At 46.5% G+C, this 24,519-nt stretch overlaps 1 pseudogene; it reads left to right on the top strand.

Annotated features, from left to right (window-relative positions):
* The first annotated feature begins 11,383 nt into the window (after nucleotides 1–11,383).
* On the top strand, nucleotides 11,384–22,307 carry LOC135542635 (autophagy-related protein 9A-like; annotated as a pseudogene).
* Nucleotides 22,308–24,519: the final 2,212 nt, after the last annotated feature.

Genomic DNA, 24,519 nt, shown 5'->3' with positions numbered 1-24,519 from the left:
TTACTTATTGTGAGGCTCTGGATGAGAGCATCTGCTAAATTACTCAAATGTCTGTGACTGGTGTGAATTAGCCAGTGGAGAGTAAAGCTTGTATCAGATCAGTTCTAAGAAACAGGATCTTCAGACTGGAACCTTATATGGTCACACATTTTCAAGAAGTGTAAACTTTCCGTTGACAGTTGAGAAGAAGCAAGAGGCAGGCCTATGATACAACCAGGGTTCATGAAGCACCAGTTGTATGTGGTTCTGTCCCCATCAGCATGTTCAATCTGAGTTTGAGTTTATATTATTTTTTACAGGGACAGTGCACATTAATAATCAACCTTTTGGTAAAAGTGACGGTTTTAGCCAGCCGGCTCATTTTCAACCGCAGTCCCTGGGCAGGTTATTAAAAACAATAAATGAGATGTTTTCGCCTATCAGAGACCTTCACCACTGCATTCTGCTCTGATATGTCAGACCCTCCTCGATTCTGTGGAAAAGATGAGGAGATATTGGGCTCAGCATCACGGGGTCACCAGTATTGCCACATGGAGGAATAAGATAACTGACCAAAAGCAGATATAAGGAGACTGGTTCACCACAACACATCAAATCAAATGTTATTTGTCACATGTGCCGAATACAACAGGTATTTCACCGTACAGTGAAATGCTTACTTAACCCTTAACCAACAATACAGTTTAAAGAATTAAAATAAATAAATAAATGAATAAGGAACAACAATAAAATAACAGTAGCGAGGCTATATACATGGGCTTCCGGTACAGAGTCAATATGCGGGGGCACCGGTTAGTCGAGGTAATTGAGGTAATATGTGCATGTAGGTAAAGTGACTATGCATGGATAATAAACAGAGAGTAGCAGAAGCATAAAAATTGGGAATCAGGGTGGTGCAAATAGTCTGGGTAGCTAAATAGTCTGGGTAGCCATTTGATTAACTGTTCAAGAGTCTTACGGCTTGGAGGTAGAAGCTGTTAAGAAGCCTTTTTGACATAGACTTGGCGCTCCCGAGCCACTTGCCATGCACTAGCAGAGAGAACAGTCTATGACTAGGGTCGCTTGAGTCCTTGGCAATTTTTGGGGCCTTCCTCTGACACTGCCTGGTATAGAGGTCCTGGATGGCAGGAAGCTTGGCCCCAGTGATGTACTGGGCCGTACGCACTACCCTCTGTAGTGCAATTGCGTTTGAAGGCAGAGCAGTTGCCATACCATCTTGTGATGCAACCAGTCAGGATGTTCTCGATGGTTCAGCTGCAGAACTTTTTTAGGATCTGAGGAGCCGTGCCAAATCTTTTCAGTCTCCTGAGGGGGAATAGGTGTTGTCGTGCCCGCTTCATGACTGTCTTGGTGTGTTTGGACCATCATTGTTCGTTGGTGATGTGGACAACAAGGAACTTGAAGCTCTCAACCTGCCCCACTACGTCCCCGTCGATTAGAATGGGGGCGTGCTCGGTCCTCCTTTTCCTGTAGTCCACAATCATCTCCTTTGTCTTGATCACATTGAGGGAAAGGTTGTTGTCCTGGCACCATGCGGTTGTCTCATCGTTGTCAGTGATCAGGCCTACCACTATTGTGTTGTCTGCAAACTTAATGATGGTGTTGGAGTCATGCTTGACCATGCAGTCATGAGTGAACAGGAAGTACAGGAGGGTACTGAGCATGCACCACAGAGGGGCCCCTGTGTTGAGGATCAGCGTGGCGGATGTGTTGTTACCTACCCTTACCAACTGGGGGCGGCCCGTCAGGAAGTCCAGGATCCAGTTAGAGGGAGGTGTTTAGTCCCAGGGTCCTTAGCTTAGTGATGAGCTTTGAGGGCACTCTGGTGTTGAACACTAAACTGTAGTCAATAAATACCATTCTCAGGTAGGTGTTCCTTTTGTCCAGGTGGGGAAAAGGGCAATGTGGAGTGCATCATCTATGGATCTGTTGGGGCAGTATGTAAATTGGAGTGGGTCTAGGGTTTCTGGGATAATGGTGTTGATGTGAGCTATGACCAGCCTTTCAAAGCACTTCATGGCTACAGACTACAGATGTGTTCTTGGGCACAGGGACTATGGTGGTCTGTGAAGACACTTGTCAGTTGGTCAGCACATGCTCGGAGTACAAGTCCTGGTAATCCGTCTGAATGTTGACCTGTTTAAAGGTCTTACTCACATGTGTTACGGAGAGAGTGATCACACAGTCATCCGGAACAGCTGATGCTCTCATGCATGCTTCAGTGTTGCTTACCTCGAAGCTAGCATAGAAGTTATTTAACTCATCCGGTAGGTTTGTGTCACTGGGCAGCTCGCTGTGCTTCCCATCAGTAGAGACAGGATGTGTACAATGGCTTCAGTCACAAAGCTGAGTGTCATACTGGCTGTTCTGATCCGAACCTCCCATGCTGTCCAAGAAACCTATGAGATTATAGAAGGTGATGAATATCTCTTTTACGATGATGAGTAAAATGAAAACTGTCTGATATCCAACTCTAAAGCTGAAGAGAGCCTGTTGCTGTTGAACACTTCTAACCCTACACCTGAGAAATCCACACTGGATTCAGAATTATGGAAGCGGCTGAAGCTCATCTCAGAGCATTTGAACTGTCCTGCTCCAGAACCTGTCTCAGTCATACTCTGGTCTATACAAGGTGGAGTGCTGAACAGCTGGCAAGGTGTCACTCCATAAAAGCATCAACCTCACCATCTGCAGTACTGTACATGGTCGAACAGTGTCTTAATAATGTATGCTCATTTCAGAGGGAGCTAATTAGACCTGCTGTACTTCCCAAATAGGACAGAGGAATGGTCCCAGGAAAGCCCAGTTGGAAGCCACACCAAAGTATCACCATCTCAAACCCACTCAAGGCCTGGAAAAATCCTTACTGACCAAGAGAAGCAGACAGACTATTTTGTGAATGGAGCATCGTCAGGAAATGACACCCAAACACTCAGGGTATTACTTGTGCATAAAAGTGTCCCCACTAAAAATCTTCAGAATATATAATCTGCTGGTGTGCCCCAAATCTGAGCCCCTCATTGAGTTCTTCTCAGCGGGAGGGGATGTTGTAACTCTGATGTCAAGGAGTATGATAGGTTAGTGTGCTATAGAAAGACTGCTAAAGTGGACAACGTTATTCTGATAGGGAGGAGTGACATACCTACATATAGAGATGATGAGTACAAACAAATGCATAAAGATTTAGATGGCAGATTGAATGCATCTCCCCTTTCTGTCTCTCTGGTCCTCTCTAACCTCTCACTGGAGGACAGTGGGGAGTACTAGTATGCTGTCATGTCTAAGACAGACTGTTTATCAATAACTACAACCTTCTTGATCAACGGGGAGAGGGTTCCCTTTGGCATCGACTCCACGCTCTATGCAGTTTACTCTTCACTGACGGCCTGTGCTCTGCTGGAGATTGTCTGTGTCACGGTGAACCTGAGGACCAGGAGAAGAGACCAGGCTTCTCTGAAGGCCCAAAGGTATCATGTTTAGGTAAGCCACAGATGCAGACAGTGTAGAAGTAACAAGAGTTTATTACAATCACCGGGGCAGGCAAACGACAGGTCAAGGCAGGCAGGAGTCAGTAATCTAGAAAGGGTGTAAAGGGTCCAGAACGGCAGGCAGTCTCAGGGTCAGGGCACACAGCACTGTCAAAACCGGGAGGGCCTAGAAAACAGGCGCAGGAAAACAGGCAGGAGCAGGGAAACAAATGCTGGTAGGTTTTACGAACGAAACGAACTGGCAACAGACAAACAGAGAACACAGGTATAAATACACAGGGGGTAATGAGGAAGATAGGCAACACCTGGGGGGGGGGGGGTGGAAACAATCACATAGACAGGTGAAACAGATCAGGGTCTGACAGTACCCCCCCTCTAGCGGCGCCACCTGGCATCCTACCTGGGTGCATACCTGGATTACAGCCATTTCCCTGGAAACAGGAGACAAAGGGCTGTGAGACATGGGTTTAACTCTGGATACATGAAAGGTGGGATGTATACGAAGGGTATGGGGCAACAGAAGATGAACAGCAGAGAGGCTAATAATTTTGGAGATGGGGAAACGGGCCGATAAACCGGGGGGAGAGTTTGCGGGATTCCACTCGGATGGGCAGATCCCGGGTGGATAGCCATACATTCTGCCTGAGACGATACCGGGGAGCCATGGTCCGGTGGCGATCCACTTGTCATCGATACCTGGCGGTGGTCTTGAGGAGGGCCGATCGGGTTCTCCTCCAGGTACAACGACAGCAGCGGACAAACATCTGAGCAGAAGGTATGCCGACCTCGGGTAGCGGTTCTCCACCGTGATGTCATTGAGACCTCGGTAGTCAATGCACGGATGCAGGGAGGGGGAGGCAGAAGTATGGATGAACCCAGTAGCTAGGGGGTCCACAATGTAGGTCTCCATAGCCTTGGTCTCCGGACCCGACAGAGAGTACAGTCGTCTCCGGGGTGGAGTGGTGCCTGGGAGAAGATCAATCCCACAGTCATATGGTCGGTGCGGCGGCAGTGAAGAGCCCTGGGCCTTCCTGAACACCTCCCCATGGTCCTGGTACTCCGCATGAATTGATAGAAAGACGTCCCGGAACAGGCTGCGCTGACTTCAGGCAGTGGGCGTGGCAGAACGGGTTCTGATGGCACCGGCAGACCAGTCAATGAGGGAGTTGTGTCGCTGGAGCCAGGAGAACCCCAACACCACGGGAACCTGAGGAGACTTAATGAGCAGGAACTGGATCGTCTCGCTGTGGTTCCCTTACACACGTAGGTTGATAGGGGTGGTATTGTGGGTGACCCGGCCAATGGACCGCCCGTCCAGTGCTCTAACATCCATGGGAATGGAGAGGGGTTGAGTAAGGATATCCAGCTCTGAAGCCAGGGTAGCATTCATAAAGCTCTCTTCAGCCCCAGAGTCGATGAGTACCCGGAGAGATTTTGACTGGTTCCCCCACAGCAAGATGGCATGAAAAAGATTGCGAGTAAGGGGAGAAGAAAGGTTCTCTGTATGGTCCACCAGAGTACTTGCTCCTTCCGATGAGTCTGGTCTTTTAGTGGACAGGTGGAGACTAAATTACCAGTAGTCCCGCAATACAGGCAACTCTTAGTGTGAAGCCTGTATAGCCCTTCAGCAGGAGACAGTCTAGCTCTGCCTAGTTGCATGGGCTCGGGAAGAGGTGCATCGTCAGTCTTCGGAGGCTCTCGTGGGAACTCGGGTAGCCTCAGATTCTCTTGGCAATGGAGCCGTCGGGAACTTCCGGGATACCCCGGGGGCGAAGTGGAATCAACTCTCCTGTCCTTCCTTCATTCCTGTAGTCGTACATCGATCCGAATGATCAAGGCGATGAGCGAGTCGAGATCCACCTGTAGTTCTCAGGCTGCAAGCTCATCTTTAACTTCCTCCGATACTCCATGTAGGAATGTGTCGAACAGCGCTTCTGAGTTCCAAGCACCCTCAGCTGCCGACGTGCGGAAATCCACTGTGTAGTCTGCCACACTACGGGAGTCTTGGCGTAGCTGGAGCAGCATGCGACCAGCCTCTTGCACGGACAACGGAGAAAGGAGCAGGAAAACAGGCAGGAGCAGGGAAACTCTGGTAGGTTTTACGAACAAAACGAACTGGCCACAGACAAAGATAAATACACAGGGGATGATGGGGAAGATGGGCGACACCAGGGTGGGGGGGGGGGGGGGGGGGTGTGAGGCAATCACAAAGACAGGTGAAACATATCAGGGTGTGACATGAAGGACTGCAGACAAGATGCAGGGGCAGCAGCACAGCACGGTGGAGCAGGAGAGTGAAGAGAGAAGAGAGAAGGACAGTGAGGTGTTGAAGAGTTAGTGCCCTGATGTAGCTTTTCCCCCTCACGTATTCACTAGGTTTAAAGTGCATATTCAGGTTATTTTGTTACTTCTATCAGCTATAGGCTAGTATTGACTATTTCTGTGCGTAACAAAGCTAATGGAATTGTGTAAAGCAGCTAGCTTTATGTGTTCTAAAAGGCACAAAAATATAATTAAAGTATTTCCAAAGCAACTTATATAGCGACTTTAAATCTTTGAAAGTTGTAAATATTCTCTTAATGTGAATGAATATTTGATATGTCTTGACGGAAGTAGTTACACATTTTGTTTATTGCTCAATGCTTGTGCTTATTCAAAGAAAGAAATACGACGTTTAAAATATTATTAATTTCTTTCATGACGAAGATGCAATCAGCCAATTGGGCTTCAGTCAGAGAACAGATTAATATAACATTATGCTTGTTTATTTTATTCCAGTGAAGTTGTATGTCCTGGTTGCTCTGATCTTGAGTCAAAACATGTTCTTATATTGTCTCCTCAGCTTCCTCTCTCTCCTAGAAACAAACCCCAGATAGTTACAATAATCATGAAAGGATAAGCTTCAGCCCTTCATCCTTGATATGACAGTTGTATGTGTAACAGTAAATTGACCCCCCCCCCCACACACACACACACACACAACACTGACATCCATCCCACGTCTGCCCACCATTCATTATTTCATTACCCCCTGACTCAAACATAGAGGACAGAAAATGTATCTCACTAACCCATCCCCCCTACTATCACAAACACATTACTCAAAACCCTCTGACACAAAGCTACTTGAATACTGTATAGTGTTTGCAGTTGTATGTATACTGTTATGCATGTTTTAGTGTGTGCATGTACAGTATGCATCTACATGAGTATGTGTGTCAGTCTGGTTCTTTAATGTCTGCTCTGGTCTTGCAGGGAAGCAGAGTTGGAGGGAAGGGGGAGAGAGATTTTAAGGGAATACAGTAGGCGAAGGGGGGGGCGATCTAATTAAGAATCCCATGAGAGATTACTTCATCCTGGATACCCCCTATCACCACAGGGGACTCCCCCCCCCACAACACACACACGCACATACACCAATGACAGCATGTCTTCTGACTAAATTATCTGGCGTGGCGACCTCCTGGTTCCCTACAGACAGAGAGGTAATTTAATCAGCTATATCCCCTTCAGCCACGCATGCCCACGTGCGTGCACACACACGCACACTGACACAGCTTAGTTAGCCAAGACAGCCCATTCATACATCTGTAACCAACAATGACAGTGAGACTGTACAAAAGCACCCAGAGTGGAGCAGCATACTGCTGAGATGGACTTGACTAGGCAAGTTGATTTCACCTGTTGACACTCTCATGCAATCACACACCTGTCACTAATTATCAGCACTGCCCCGATTGGCTCATTCACACTTCTAGTTTGTATTTAAAGCCTGTCAAGCCGTTAATCAGTTTATTTCCAGTTGTGTGTCCTAGTTAAAATTAGTTTTTTTTTTCTATTTTCAATATTTGAGCTGTATTGGTTTAATAGGTTTATCCTTATCACATTTTATGTCGTGTAAGAATGTATGTTTATTTACCAGAGTGCTGTCCTATTTCTGTTCTTTGGATTATATACGAAGATCCAGGACCCAATTTAAGTTTCTATGGAGGGGGAGTGGAGCATGTTTATCTTTTCATGTTATGTAACCTGCTATTGACATCTCCTTTTGTTACAGAACCACACACACACCAACCTTTACCACGTCCAACCGCCAGTCCTAAATAAATAAGAAAACTTAGGCAATGTCTCTGCCGTCAGTTTGCTCACTGACTGGAGCAGCGTACCGCTGGTGATATCTATCCCACTCCAATTCGCATACCTCCCCAAAAGACCCACAGTGACCGTACATACATATCCCAACCAGAAGCCATGAATTAAAGGCAACATCCGCATCGAGCTAAAGGCTAGAGCTGCCGCTTTCAAGGAAAGGGAGACTAATCCGGACTCTTATAAGAAATCTCGCTATGCCCTCAGACAAACCATCAAACAAGCAAAGCGTCAAAATAGGATTAAGATTGAATCCTACTACACCGGCTCTGACGCTCGTCGGATGTGGCAGGGCTAGAAAACTATTACGGACTATAAAGGGAAACCCAAAAGCGAGCTGCCCAGTGATGTGAGCCTACCAGATGAGCGAAATGCCTTTTATGCTCGCTTCGAGGCAAGCAACATTGAAGCATGCACGAGGGCACCAGCTGTTCTGGATGACTGTGTGATAATGCTCTCCGTAGCCAATGTGAACAAAACATTTAAACAGGTCAACATTTACAAAGCCACTAGGCCAGACGGATTACCAGGACGTGTACTCAAAGCATGCGCGGACCAACTGTCAAGTGTCTCCACTGACATTTTCAACCTCTCTGTGACCAAGTCTGTAATACCTACATGTTTCAAACAGACCACCAAAGTCCCTGTGCCCAAGGAAGCGAAGGTAACCTGCCTAAATGATTACCGCCCCGTTGCACTCACGTCGGTAGCCTTGAAGTGCTTTGAAAGGCTGGTCATGGCTCACATCAACAGCATCCTCCCGGACACCCTAGACCCACTCCAATCCGCATACTGCCCCAACAGATCCACAGATGACACAATCTCATTCGCACTCCACACTGCCCTTTCCCACCTGGACAAAAGGAACACCTACATAAGAATGCTGTTCATTGACTACAGCTCAGTGTTAAACACCATTGTGCCCTCCAAGCTCATCATTAAACTAAGGACCCTGGGACTAAACACCTCCCTCTGCAACTGAATCCTGGACTTCCTGATGCGCCAACCCCAGGTGTTGCGGGTACACAACAAATCCCTCATGCTGACCCTCAACAGTGGGGCCCCTCCAGGTGCGTGCTTAGTCCCCTCCTGTACTCCCTGTTCACCCACAACTGCGTGGCTGCACACAACTCCAACACCGAGATCTGGCAGTGTGGTTCCAGGACAACAACATCTCCCTCAATGTCAGCAAGACAAATTAGCTGATCACCGAGCACTTTAAGTTCCTCTGTGTCCACATCACTAATGGATTATCATGATGCGCCCACACCAACACAGTCGTGAAGAGGGCACAACAATACCTCTTCCCTCCCAGGAGGCTGAAAAGATTTGGCATGGGCAGCTGCACCATTGAGAGCATCTTGACTGGCTACATCACCACTTGGTATAGCAACTGCTTGGCATCTGACCGCAAGGCCTTACAGAGGGTAGTGTTTACGGCCCAGTACATCACCGGGGCCAAGCTCCCTGCCATCCATGACCTCTATATCAGGCGGCGTCAGAGGAAGGCCCGAAATTGTCACACTCCAGCCACCCAAGTCATAGACTGTTCTCTGCTACCGCACGGCAAGCGGTACCGATACACCAAGTCTGGAATCAACAGGACCCTGAACTGCTTCTACCCCCAAGTCATAACACTCTAAATAGTTTGTTTCACAGTTACCTGGACTATCTTCATTTACTCTTTTTGCACTAACTATTTTGACTCATACCATACACTGCTGTTACTATTTATTATCTTTCCTGTCTAGTCACTTTACCCCTACCTATATGTACATATTTACCTCAATTACCTCGTACCCTGCACATCAACTCGGTACTGGTAACCGTGCATACAGTGGAGCAAAAAAGTATTTAGTCAGCCACTAATTGTGCAAGTTCTCCCAATTAAAAAGATGAGAGAGGCCTGTCATTTTTTATCATAGGTACACTTTAACTGTGACAGACAAAATTAGAAAAAAAATCCAGAAAATCACATTGCAGGATTTTTAATGAATTTATTTGCAAATTATGGGCTCACTCACAATTTTGCCTAAGAACACAGCCATGAAAAAAGAATGGTACCAACACATCCTCCGAGAGCAACCTCTCCCAACCATCCAGGAACAGTTTGGTGGAAAACAATGCCTTTTCCTTTTCCAGCATGATGGAGCACCTTGCCATAAGGCAAAAGGGATAACTAAGTGGCTCGGGGAACAAAACATCGATATTTTGGGTCCATGGTCAGGATACACCCCAGACCTTAATCCCATTGAGAATTTGTGGTCAATCCTCAAGAGGCAGGTGGACAAACAAAAACACACAAATTCTGACAAACTCCAAGCATTGATTATGCAAAAATGGGCTGCCATTAGTCAGGATGTGGCCCAGAAGTTAATTGACAGCATGCCAGCGTGGATTGCAGAGGTCTTGAAAAAGAAGGGTCAACTATTGACTCTTTGCATCAACTTCATGTAATTGTCAATAAAAGCCTTTGACACTTATGCAATGCTTGTAATTATACTTCAGTATTCCCATAGTAACATCTGACAAAAATATCTAAAAACACTGAAGCAGCAAACTTTGTGGAAATTAATATTTGTGTCCTTCTCAAAACTTTTGGCCATGACTGTACACTCCTAGAAAAAAAGGTTCTTTGGCTGTCCTTATAAGATAACCCTTTTTGGTTCCAGGTAGAACTCTTTTCGGGTTCCATGTGAAGGGTTCTACATGGACCTCAAAAGGGTTCTTCTACCTGAAACCAAAAAGGGACAGCTGAAGAATCCTTTTAGGTTCTAGATACCACTTTTATTATTATCTTGGACAGACTTTATCAGATTATCCCAAATGAATCCTAATCCTAATCGCACCAGATGTAATAGCCCTACTCACAATAATGATTAGATTACACAAGCCTGCGCACACACGCATACAACGATAGACAGCGAGAGAAAGGGGGTAGAGGGTGAGACAGAGAGCGGGGTGGGAAGAATGAAAGGATAAAACAGATGGCCAAGTAATGTTCTTACATATTCAACACACAGGTGTCCATTAGAGTTCACAGACACACTGAACAAAAGGCCAGCTGTCACTCCAGCGGCCCACAGTCACATTATGAATATTCTCATCCACACACTCTATAATGTCTATATGGCATTTTTTGAGAACAAACAACTTGGTTAAAAGCAGATACGTGTAATTGTGAGTCTAATCGACTTCATCATTACTGTAAGGCACAGCCAATGTAACTCAAACTTTAGCAATAGGTTGGGTTTATAGCCCAACCCAGAGGTGAGCTTCAGTATAGCAGCACCCCCGAATGTGTCAATGTTGTTGTAATACCATAAATATCCACTAAGGGGCAAAACACCATTAATTTAATTTTCATTCGCGCCCATGGATATCGTATAGGCTTTATTTAAAAATCACTGTACATTCAATTCATCTTTGACGTTTTCTCGTCGTCAGGAATGATATGTAGTCTAGATACTTTTGAGTTTTAGATGACGATATTTGAGATTGCTTTATATTTAATTCAAAACATGTAGGAATATCATAATTGACCATTGACCAAAACCTGCATGTTATAAACCCTGTATGAGCTCAAAGGGCGTGTTAAGAAATCTGAAGGAGGGAGCTTTGGGAGTCCGCCTCTTTGGGAGTCCGAATGTGTCTATGACTGGTTGTTTTCTTCTCCGTTTCGGAAAAACACTTTTCTGATTGGCTAAACCAGGTATCCATCAACCATGACAGGCATTGGTGTACATAATGTGTTTCAGAAATTAAACCAAATTTCGCCTCTGACTCAAAAATAAACAGGAAAACAAAGTCTAGACGTCCTCTATAAACAAGGGCTCGGCAATTCTCATTGACGATCAGTCCGCCTGCGTCAAAGGTAGACTGCGACCCGATAACATTTTCAACAGAATAATAGTCTAGTGCAGTAAAATATAGAGCTAAATCCTTGTGATGATTTTGTAGATCTGTCAAGAACATGCAGCTTTCTTCAACAATAGCATCTTGCCAATATCCTGAGAACCAAATCATCTTCACGGTTTCGGTTCTTCCTAGGGTACACTTTCCCGGGCTGCCGAGCTAACATTACATGTATTTATTTTTTTAAATCACAGCTATATTGTAAGCAATGGGATCGGTTTATCGTTACAATTTCATGATTTTAGAATTGTAATGTCCCATGTTCTATTTCTGTAGGGTGAAATGTAAGAGGTAATCCCCTGTAATGATCCTAGAATGGAGCTAATCTATACTTGGTCAACAGATGTGGGCTATTTTCTTGTGTGTAGGCCTAAATACGTGTAACCGAATCATTTTCCAGGTAAGCTATTTGCTGAAGATTTCAAGATGCAACAATATTTACACTTACATGTAGATTATAGCATAGGAGGGGGCTGCGTGTCTCTCGTCATTGTCGCCTTTCAATAGGCCAGCAGCTCCAGGAACGCTTATTGTTTATAAATTAAAGCCACGCTGCGCACGTCGGCCAAAAAGCTTGTATAGACTTGGTTTTTGTCGCTCACAAATTGTCACATGAGTAAATAGGAGTCAGAGTCATAGGCTCTACGTAAAACAGTAGGATATTTGTAGGCTATAATGTGGTTTAAACGCTCTCTGTCTCAATATCCTTCGTTGTGATTCCGCTGGAGTCGCAGAGCACATTTCGCAACACTGTCCATTGTGTCAGCAGCGTTCTGCCAGTGACATGTCTACATTGGCCGACATGATTAACGTAGGCTGTTTTATACTAGGCAAACGGTCATGGAACTTTTGTGGTATTATGGCATATGATTTGCTGAAAGAATAGTTTTTGTGTGCCTATATCCACACCTGTCAGTTGTCTGTCTGTCTCGTGTCTTTCAAGCATGTCCATGTTCCAGTGATGGGTGGAGCACAGGTATGATATGGCTTATTGACATGTTTGGCTTCCTTTTTTTCGTCTCCTCTCCTTTATCTACTTTCATGTGAGGAGCTGGATAGGTGAAAGTCAGAAAGAGGTTCCCTCTGTTACTCAATCCAGTGCAGATGAGGGAAGAGAAAGACACATGGTTATTGTAATACAGACTATCTGTGGATTTATGGCACTGATCTCTCTTTCTCTCTCTTCCACCCTTTCTGTGGTCCACTGGTCCAATCAGTAGCTAGGGGCTTGATTGCTGGGGGTAACTGAAGCTGTGGTTACCATGGCGGCACACTTTGACACAGAGCACCAGCGCCTAGAGGCTTCATACAGCGACTCTCCACCAGGAGAGGAGAACCTACTGGTGCACGTACCTGACGGAAACAAGTGTAAAGTTCTTAAGTAGATTCACACACACACACACACTAATCTGTTTTTGTTATTGACTGTTCTCTGCAGCCCCGTGGCACCACATAGAGAACCTGGACCTGTTCTTCCAGAGGATATCCTTTTACCCATCTGTGTCTCTGTACTCCCGGATCATTCACTACTACAACTACGGGGGTTATTTTAAGACCAGGAGGGTCAACACCTTCCAGGAGAAGAATAGAATCAGGTGTGTAAGAGCAGGGCTGGAATAAAAGCCTGCATTCCCTGTAGCTCTCCAGGAGGAGATGCTACTTTTATGTCATCATCTGATCCTTGACCCCTGACACATCTATAACCTGCACCAGAAGAATGGCTTCACTTGTATGCTGCTGGGAGAGGTCTTTGAGCTGGTGTAAGTACACAGTGTGTGTGTCTGTCTTCTATGTGGTCCATGTCTGTGTCCTGTGGGGTCGTTTTCAACTTTCCTCTCTCTCCTCTTTCCCCATTTCTCCCCCTCTGTAGCCAGTTGCTGTTTGTGGTAGGATTCACAGTCTTCTTGACTAACTGTGTGGACTATGACATTCTGTTCTCTAACAAGTTTGTCAACCACACCGACTCCTACAAAGTCACTCTGCCTGACGCCTTCCTGCCTGTGGACTTCTGCAGCGCAAGGTAAGGCTTATAAACACTTCATAAATGTTTTATAAATGCATTATAAACACTTTATTAGCACATCTTTTGCACTCAAGTTACTAAGGAATGCCGGAAAATGTCCTTACCGCTTTTTGTTTCCCCCCCGGTATCTGTGACAACCTGCTTGTTGTTTTCCCGCCAGTATCCGTGACAACGTGACAGTGATGTTTGTATTGATGATATCTGGAGTGTTCTGGCTGCATCGCCTCATCAAGTTCATCTACAATGTCTGCTGCTACTGGGAGATACGCTCCTTCTACACCAACGCACTCAAGATGAGCATGGTGTGTGTGTGTGTGTGTGTGTCTTCAACCTACTGGTTTAACTACTGATCTTCCTCCCCTCCTCTCCCCCTCACCTCCTCCTTGTCTCCTCCTCCCCTCCCCCTTCTCCTCACCCCTCCAGGCAGAGCTGCCATACTTCACATGGCAGGAGGTTCAGGCCCGGATCGTTGAGATCCAGAAGGAACATCAGATCTGTATCCACAAGAAAGAACTCACAGAACTGGACATATACCACTGTATCCTGCGCTTCAAAAACTACATGGTGTGTGTGTGTAACAATATAATTTTAAACTGTCCCCTCACCCATACCCGGGCGAGAACCAGGGACCTTCTGCACACATCAACAACAGTCACCCACGAAGCATCATTACCCATCGCTCCACAAAAGCCGCGGCCCTTGCAGAGCAAACGCTATTTAGCGCGCACCGCTAACTAAGCTAGCCGTTTCACATCCTGTGTGTCTGTGTGCGTGTGTGTGTGTGTGTCTGTGTGCGTGTGTGTGTGTGTGTGTGTGTCTGTGTACGTGTGTGTGTGTGTGTCTGTGTGCGTCTGTGTGTGTGTGTGTCTGTGTGCGTGTGTGTGTGTGTGTGTGTCTGTGTGCGTGTGTGTGTGTGTGTCTGTGTGCGTGTGTGTGTGTGTGTCTGTGTGCGTGTGTGTGTGTGTGTCTGTGTGCGTCTGTGTGTGTGTGTGTGTGTGTGCGTGTGTGTGTGTCTGTGTGCGTGTGTCTGTGTGCGTCTGTGTGTGTGTCTGTGTGTGTGTGTGTCTGTGTGCGTGTGTGTGTGTGTGTCTGTGTGCGTCTGTGTGTCTGTGTGCGTGTGTGTGTCTGTGTGCGTGTGTGTGTGTGTGTCTGTGTGCACTCACGTGTGTTTGTGCTCGTGTCAGAGTACATCTTCTTTACCATTCCTCACTTGTACCCCTACTACTGAACCACCTGTCAATCAAAAACAACACCACCTAAACCCCTTTCTTCTTCCTCCAGGTTGCCATGGTAAATAAGTCCCTCCTTCCTGTGCGTTTCCGCCTGCCACTGCTCGGGGAGAGTGTGTTTTACACCCGCGGCCTCAAGTACAATTTTGAACTCATCCTCTTCTGGGGGCCAGGTTGGTGTGTGTGTTTTGGAGTTTGTGCTCGGTACACTTTGTTTGGTACACTTTTCACCTCTCTCTCTGTCTCTCTTCCTCTCTCTGTCTCTCTCTCTCTCTCTGTGTCTCTCTCTCTCTCACCCCCACTTCCCAGGCTCTCTGTTTGAGAGTGAGTGGAGTTTGAAGCCGCAGTATAAGAGAGGTGGTAACAGGTTGGAGCTGGCAGACAAACTGGCATCACGTATACTGTGGATCGGCATCGCCAACCTCTTACTCTGTCCTGTCGTACTGGTCTGGCAAATACTGTATGCCTTCTTCAGCTATACAGAGGTAGGGACACACACACACCGCTGTGCTCTGTTATGGAGGTGTAGCAGATGCTGTAAAGCTCATTTATTGTGTGTGTGTGTGTGTGTGTGTGTGTGTGTGTGTGTATGTGTGTGTGTAGGTGATAAAGCGTGAGCCAGGTAGTTTGGGAGCGAGGTGTTGGTCTCGGAAAGGTCGATGTTACCTTCGCCACTTCAATGAGCTGGACCATGAACTGATGTCACGGCTCAGCAAGGGCTACAAAGTAGGACTGATACACACACACACACACACACACACACACACACACACACACACACACACACACACACACACACACACACACACACACACACACACACACACACACACACACACACACACACACACACACACACACACACACACACACACACACACACACAGAAGGTGTGTAAGGTAATTATTGTGATATTGATGAACTGATTCTTGTCTGTTGCTATCAGTGGTGTCTAAATGCCAGACGTTCTTCACTTCCGTGCGTGTGTCCCACCTCCAGGCGTCCTCTAGGTATATGAACTGCTTCCTGTCCTCGTTGCTGACTGTGGTGGCTAAGAACGTGGCGTTTTTTGCTGGCTCCCTATTGGCTGTCCTCATTGCTCTGACCATCTACGACGAAGACGTCCTCGCCGTGGAACACGTCCTGTAGTCCATCACCCTGCTGGGAGTGTGTATCACTGTCTGCAGGTGTGTGTGTGTGTGTGTGTCTGTCTGTCTGTGTGCTAAGTCATTTTGAAGGGTTTGGTACATTCTCCCTCTCTCATCAGGTGTTTTATCCCTGACAAACACCTGGTCTACTGTCCAGAGCAGCTGCTCAGGTTGATCCTGGCTCACATCCACTACATGCCAGACCACTGGCAGGGCAACGCCCATCGCTACGAGACACGAGACCAGTTCTCACAGCTCTTCCAGTACAAGGCTGTGAGTAGCACTATAGTCATAACCTTTTCCACTCTTTTTATAAAGCAGGAACTTATGAGTCATTTCTGAAGCACATAGCATATTCCTCTCTACCTGGCCAGAGCCTGTATTCACAAAACATCTCCGATTAGAAGTGCTGGTCTAGGATCAGTGTTCCATTTTTAAGGTCGCAATGAAGACGATTATATGCACGGGGGGGGGGGGTGACCTGATCCTAGATCAGCATTCAGGTGTTTTAACCTTTCCTCTGCCTGTCCAGGTGTTTATCCTAGAGGAGCTGACCAGCCCCCTGGTGACTCCCTTCATCCTGATCTTCAGTCTGAGGAGGAAGTCTCTGGAGATCATTGACTTCTTCAGGAACTTCACTGTGGAGGTGGTAGGGGTGGGAGACACCTGCTCCTTCGCTCAGATGGACATCAGACAGCACGGACACCCCGCGGTGAGTCTCTCTCTCTCTCTCTCTCACACACACACACACACACACACACACACACACACACACACACACACACACACACACACACACACACACACACACACACACACACACACACACACACACACACACAGATGAGCAATGCATAAATAGTGACTCTCTTTCCCCTCCCTAACTCCTTCCTTTTCTCCTTTCTCTTACTTCCTCTTCCTCCCTCCAGTGGATGTCTGAGGGAAAGACAGAGGCATCTATTTACCAACAGGCGAAGGATGGGAAGACTGAGCTGTCCCTGATGCATTTTGCCATCACCAACCCCCAGTGGCAGCCCCCCACCGAGACAACTCACTTCATCAGCCAGCTGAAGGATAGAGTACAGAGAGAGACTACAGGAGACAGACACACTCTCACCTCACTGTCAGAGGTAGGGAGACGGACACACTCTCACCTCACTGTCAGAGGTAGGGAGACAGACACACTTTCACCTCACTGTCCGGGTCAGAGGTAGGGAGACAGACACACTTTCACCTCACTGTCCGGGTCAGAGGTAGGGAGACAGACACACTTTCACCTCACTGTCCGGGTCAGAGGTAGGGAGACAGACACACTTTCACCTCACTGTCCGGGTCAGAGGTAGGGAGACGGACACACTCTCACCTCACTGTCCGGGTCAGAGGTAGGGAGACAGACACACTTTCACCTCACTGTCCGGGTCAGAGGTAGGGAGACGGACACACTCTCACCTCACTGTCCGGGTCAGAGGTAGGGAGACAGACACACTTTCACCTCACTGTCCGGGTCAGAGGTAGGGAGACGGACACACTCTCACCTCACTGAATGGGTCAGAGGTAGGGAGACAGACACACTCACTCTCACCTCACTGAATGGGTCAGAGGTAGGGAGACAGACACACTCACTCTCACCTCACTGTCTGGGTCAGAGGTAGGGAGACGGACACACTCTCACCTCACTGAATGGGTCAGAGGTAGGGAGACAGACACACTCACTCTCACCTCACTGAATGGGTCAGAGGTAGGGAGACAGACACACTCACTCTCACCTCACTGTCTGGGTCAGAGGTAGGGAGACAAACACACTCACTCTCACCTCACTGTCTGGGTCAGAGGTAGGGAGACAAACACACTCACTCTCACCTCACTGTCTGGGTCAGAGGTAGGGAGACAAACACACTCACTCTCACCTCACTGTCTGGGTCAGAGGTAGGGAGACAGACACACTCTCACCTCACTGAATGGGTCAGAGGTAGGGAGACAGACACACTCACTCTCACCTCACTGAATGGGTCAGAGGTAGGGAGACAGACACACTCTCACCTCACTGAATGGGTCAGAGGTAGGGAGACAAACACACTCACTCTCACCTCACTGTCAGAGGTAGGGAGACAGACACACTCTCACCTCACTGAATGGGTCAGAGGTAGGGAGACGGACACACTCTCACCTCACTGAATGAGTCAGAGGTAGGGAGACGGACACACTCTCACCTCACTGAATGGGTCAGAGGTAGGGAGACAGACACACTCACTCTCACCTCACTGTCTGGGTCAGAGGTAGGGAGACAGACACACTCACTCTCACCTCACTGTCTGGGTCAGAGGTAGGGAGACAGACACACTCACTCTCACCTCACTGTCTGGGTCAGAGGTAGGGAGACAGACACACTCACTCTCACCTCACTGTCTGGGTCAGAGGTAGGGAGACAGACACACTCTCACCTCACTGAATGGGTCAGAGGTAGGGAGACAGACACACTCTCATCTCACTGAATGGGTCAGAGGTAGGGAGACGGACACACTCTCATCTCACTGAATGGGTCAGAGGTAGGGAGACAGACACACTCTCACCTCACTGTCCGGGTCAGAGGTAGGGAGACAGACACACTCACTCTCACCTCACTGTCTGGGTCAGAGGTAGGGAGACAGACACACTCTCATCTCACTGTCTGGGTCAGAGGTAGGGAGACGGACACACTCTCATCTCACTGAATGGGTCAGAGGTAGGGAGACGGACACACTCTCATCTCACTGAATGGGTCAGAGGTAGGGAGACGGACACACTCTCATCTCACTGAATGGGTCAGAGGTAGGGAGACAGACACACTCTCATCTCACTGTCCGGGTCAGAGGTAGGGAGACAGACACACTCACTCTCACCTCACTGTCTGGGTCAGAGGTAGGGAGACAGACACACTCTCATCTCACTGTCTGGGTCAGAGGTAGGGAGACGGACACACTCTCATCTCACTGAATGGGTCAGAGGTAGGGAGACGGACACACTCTCATCTCACTGAATGGGTCAGAGGTAGGGAGACGGACACACTCTCATCTCACTGAATGGGTCAGAGGTAGGGAGACGGACACACTCTCATCTCACTGAATGGGTCAGAGGTAGGGAGGCAGACACACTCTCACCTCACTAAATGGGTCAGAGGTAGGGAGACGGACAGACATGCCAATACATACATTGACACTTCAATTTTGATCTCAAGTTTAACATTGTATACATTTCTGAGTTTTTTGATTACACTGATATTAAAGGTCAAAATCGAATTCTCTGTCTCTCTTTGTGTGTGTGTCGCTCGCCCTCTCAGCCAAGGAGTCTGATAGCTAACTTCCTGGCAGGTCCCCCCTCATTGGCCTCTCTTCATCTGGGGCGGGACGGCTCCTTGACCAATCACGGGCCGGTGGGTGTTAGCGACGGGGCGTCAGCCTTGCGCTCCCTCTCAGTCAGCAGCATGAGGGGCAGCTGTAGCTCCACCCATAGGTCGGCCTGGACACGCCTCTTCTGCAAGCGGAGCCAATGGCGGGATCAAGGTAAAGCCCACATTCCTCCCACAACTAATCAAGCAATCTATCAACTAACCGTCAATCAACAAACTCTTTCCCCCCCCCCCCCAGTACTGATGCTCGAACTGCTAGTTCAGGCAGTAGTGTGTGGGAAGGTCAACTGACAAGTTTCGTCCTATCAGAATATGCCTCCACGGAGATGAGCATCCACGCACTCTATATACATGAGGTCTGTCTGTGTCTGGATGGATGGTTTTAAACATTTTGCTATAAAGAGCATCAAAGTAAATGCGTCTCTCCACCTCCCCTCTCTCTCCCACTTCCCCTCTCCCCCTCCTCCTCCCTCTATGTAGCTCCATAAGCAGCAGTTTGGAGGGGAGTTGTCCCGGCACACCTGGCAGGCAGGACAGTGACACAGGCAGGACAGTGACGACAGTAGTGACAGCGTCACCGAGGAGGGGGGTTCAGGGGGAGAAAACACTAACCCCTGAAAGCCCATCCCCCGCTCACACACCTTCCCTATCTCTACCTCCGGCCCTATCCCCAGCTCTAACTCGGGCCCTAACCCTGACCGGGGTACCACCCCGGGACAGGAAGTGGCACCACTCCAGAGCAACAGCCAGCGTCGCTACGGGGGGAACACGGGTAACCATGACAACCATGAAAAATGATACTCTCATTCCCTAATATGTAATTATATTGAAGATGACTGATATGGATCATACTGATATCACTCTGTGTGTGTGTGTGTGTGTGTGTGTGTGTGTGTGTGTGTGTGTGTGTGTGTGTGTGTGTGTGTGTGTGTGTGTGTGTGTGTGTGTCACTCCTCCAGACTGTCGGCCCGGGGGGCAGAGTGGTGAGGTCGGAGCGTGTGCCCATGGGGGGTTGGGCAGAGGAGGGACATGGAGGCCGACACCCCGACGCTGTACCTGAGGAGGGCTCAGAGGACGACATGCCTCCCAACATACACAAGGTGTTTACAAAATCACACACACGCAGGCCCTGTGTCAGTGTATGGGGTTCCAAATCATTGTTTTCCTCTCTCCTCAGGTGACGTAACTGACCAGAGAGACCCCCCCCTTCACAAACACATTACACACATCCTCATCCTACCAGAGAAGAACTTCCTGCTCATCTGTGAACTTTCGTCCATGGCTTCACCTTTGACCCCAGATCGACAGACCTGTGGGATAGCAGCATGCCATGTTATTCACTCTGGGCTAGAGAAAAACAATCGAGTAACAGTGTGAAGATGACCAGGACTTTTTCTTGACACCCTCTGTGGATGACACTTCAGCCAATCAAGTGGTGGTGGTTGATGACTTCATCATAACTGGCAGCATGGAACATATTTATCTGCTTTTATAGTTGCCTTCTAGACACTAATCTAAGGTCAGCTTTATAGTTTGTCGCCGTAATGGTTAAGGTTAGGATGTGTGGATCAGAGATCTGTGCCTAAGGGCAACTTCTATCCAGAGATGACTTTTTCTTCTTGCATTCGTTTGCAAATCATGTGTGGGTGTAAATTGCCATTAATGTACCTTTTTAAAGATAACATTTAGTAATGACAAGTTTGTCTTTTTTTAAATTCTTTGTTTTTTCTCTTTGTGTTGCTTATATTTATTGTACTTACAGAGAAAAAGTGTTTGTGTGTGTGTGCGTGCGTGTGACAAGACAGGAGAGCGGACTTCCAACAAAGTATGAATGCACTGGCACAATGAATCCTTTTGGGTTTGGGTGGTAGATTTGGTGATGGTGTTGTACAAAGATCTCATAGACATGAAGCAGGCACTAAACCGATATACACCGCGTGCATATAGACACATAGACATACTGGTATGAATCAAATCAGGACGCTGGACTATTCCTAGTATATCATCGAGGTGTAGATGGTTAATATATAGGGATATACAAGAAACACATCATAGTTATTGATTTTGTGTCAAAGCAAACTTACCAGGCTGGTTGGAACGTGAAACTTCAGACTCTTTATACTATTTATACGTTTTTCTCTCCAAGAATCAATGGGTTTATATCCAAAATGGATGTAAGTCCAAAAATGGAAGTAGTAACTGCAGATTGCCCCTTTAAGCACAACCTTCTCATAACTATGCAGCAATGAATCTTCAATCAACGCTAACAACTGGACAGATTAGTCAGCATCAGGCCAACTGCATGTTTATTTCTGCCCAACTGTCTGGGGGAAAAAGAGAATGCACTTTAATGACTTTTGATGAATCCAAAGCATGTCATTTATCAGTATATTGGTTTTGATCATTTCATATTTGTATGACTTTATTTTAACCAGGGCTTGTGCCACCATCAGAGAGTTGAGGTTGAGATGCATGGTGATTTACAGCTGTTTGTTTTTGTGGTTCACACCGACTCTGGACTCACAAGTAGACTAGCCTGGTCCCAGATCTGTATATGTATAACCAGCCCCCATATGGTCGACCATGCAGCACTAACAGATCTGGGACCAGGCTAAAGATAACAGATGCTTCCAATAGATACAGTCAGAGACTCTACAGCTGGGTATTAATTTCTAGATGGCAAAGGTCTGCAGCGCTGCTCGCTTCATTGATTGATATATTCATGTAATTGAGTGGCCAGCCAGAGAGTCCAATCTGAATCAGACCCTGGATGAAAATAGAAGGCAGACGTGGAGGAATGGATCTGAATAATGTAAAGGTTCTCCTGGGACCCAGTGGAAGAAGTTTAACAACTAGGTAGTAGAATGCCTGAGCTGACACATATAGCCTATCAGTGTTTGTTTTTATAGATTTTGCTGTAAATTGCCATTTTGTACAGTTGGAAATCATCAATAAAAATGTATTTATTTATGTAATTCAAGTTTTGTATGTATGGGATACACATGGTATACACCGTCCAATGAAATGCTTACTTGTAATAAATAATAAAAATAAGAATACGAACATAAAGTAAATGGCTCAGTAGAATAGAATAAACATTTTAGCATAAGTATATGGCAGGTTTTGTTTTTTGGGGGGGGGGGGGGGGACACCCCTCTCTATGTGGCAAAATGCCCCCCGAAGATGAATGTGTTCAAATGTATATGTTTTATTGTGGCATTTTTTTTGTAATTGATTCTTAAAAGCTAAAGTCTATGTATCATATTTTAATTAAATTAATCAAATATCGGAAAACAAAATGGCATTACACATCTCACTATTAATATCCTCACAATAACCAGGTTTCCATCCAACCTTTTTATGCTAGTAAAGTACATAAATGTAATGACAGGCCTGATTGAAACAACACTTTTCAGTTAACTTTCCAAATGTTGACAAAATAAAATAGGCTTGACAAGTTGAGATCTTTTTATATTTTGACAAATAAAAATAATCTTGCTCTTTTGTCCATAATATTAATATCATCATGTAATCATATAAGCCAGGGATGGGAAACTTCAGTCCTTGGGGACCGATAGTGGAATCACACTTTCCCCCATCCCTAGCAAATACAGCTAGCTACAATTTATTTCCAGAGGTCTTGGCTGATTTCTTTTGATTTTCCCATGATGTCAAGCAAAGAGGCACTGAGTTTGAAGGTAGGCCTTGAAATACATTGAAATACATCCAATTGACTCAAATTATGTCAATTAGTCTAGCAGAAGCTTCTAAAGCCATGACATAATTTTCTGTAATTTTCCAAGCTGTTTAAAGGCACAGTCAATTTAGTGTATGTCAACTTCTGATCCACTGCAATTGTGATACAGAGAATTATAAGTGAAATAATCTGTCTATAAACAATTTTTGGAAATATTACTTGTGTCTTGCACAAAGTACATGTCCTAACTGACTTACCAAACCTATAGTTTTTTAACAAGAAATGTGTGGAGTCGTTGAAAAACTAGTTTTAATGATTCCAACCTAAGTATGTCAACTTCCGACTTCAACTGTAGGTCTATAACAGTTTGGGTCTAGAGTGTCTCCCCCTTTGAAGAGGGGGATGACCGCGGCAGCTTTCCAATCTTTGGGGATTTCAGATGATACGAAAGAGACTGTCACGGCCGTTGAAAGAAGTAGACCAAAGTGCAGCGTGGTGAGCGTACATATTCCTTTTTATTAGGATGACGCCGACAAAAACAATAACCAATACAAACACAACCATGATGCTTAAGGGCTATGTGCCATGAACAAAGTTAACTACCCACAAAGACAGGTGGGAAAAAGGGCTGCCTAAGTATGGTTCCCAATCAGAGACAAAACAAAGAATTACAAAAACATAGAAAATATAACATAGAATGCCCACCCCACATTACACCCTGGCCTAACCAAATAGAGAAATAAAACGTCTCTCTAGGGTCAGGGCGTGACAGAGACGTTTAACAGGCTAGTAATAGGGGTTGCAACAATTTCTGAGGATAAATTTAGAAAGAGAGGGTCCAGATTGTCTAGCCCATCTGATTTGTAGGGATCCAGATTTTGCAGCTCGTTCAGAACATCAGCTGTCTGGATTTGGGTGAAGGAGAAGTGGGGGGGGGGACTTGGGCAAGTTTCTGTGGGGTGTGCGGGGGGTGCAGAGCTGTTGGCCGGGGTAGGGGTAGCTAGGGGAAAAGCATGGCAAGCCGTAGAAAAATGCTTATTGAAATGATCAATTATCGTAGATTTATCGGTGGTAACAGTGTTTCCTTGCCTCAGTGCAGTGGGCAGCTGGGAGGAGGTGCTCTTATTCTCCATGGACTTCACAGTGCCCCAAAAGGACTGGAGCTGCCCATCCCTGATGTAGTCCGTATATGATTCAAATAATCAAAGCTTGATGATGAGTTATATAATTCAGCAGTACCGTGAGTGAAAATGCAATGGAAGCCCATTTAACTTGTGTTTGTTATTTGTTACATGGCAATTTAACAGCAAAAGGTATTTTATGTGCACTAAGTCATCACGCAGAACCTTTAATCTGCAACAAGTCAATATCATGTATTTTATGTGCACTATGTCATCACGCAGAACCTTTAATCTGCAACAAATCAATATCATGTACTTTATGTGCACTATGTCATCACGCAGAACCTTTAATCTGCAACAAGTC

Source organism: Oncorhynchus masou, chromosome 6 (assembly GCF_036934945.1).
Source record: "Oncorhynchus masou masou isolate Uvic2021 chromosome 6, UVic_Omas_1.1, whole genome shotgun sequence".
Taxonomy (NCBI): domain Eukaryota; kingdom Metazoa; phylum Chordata; class Actinopteri; order Salmoniformes; family Salmonidae; genus Oncorhynchus; species Oncorhynchus masou.
The sequence above is the reverse complement of the archived record's forward strand: the minus strand, read 5'-3'. Positions and strand labels throughout refer to the sequence as shown.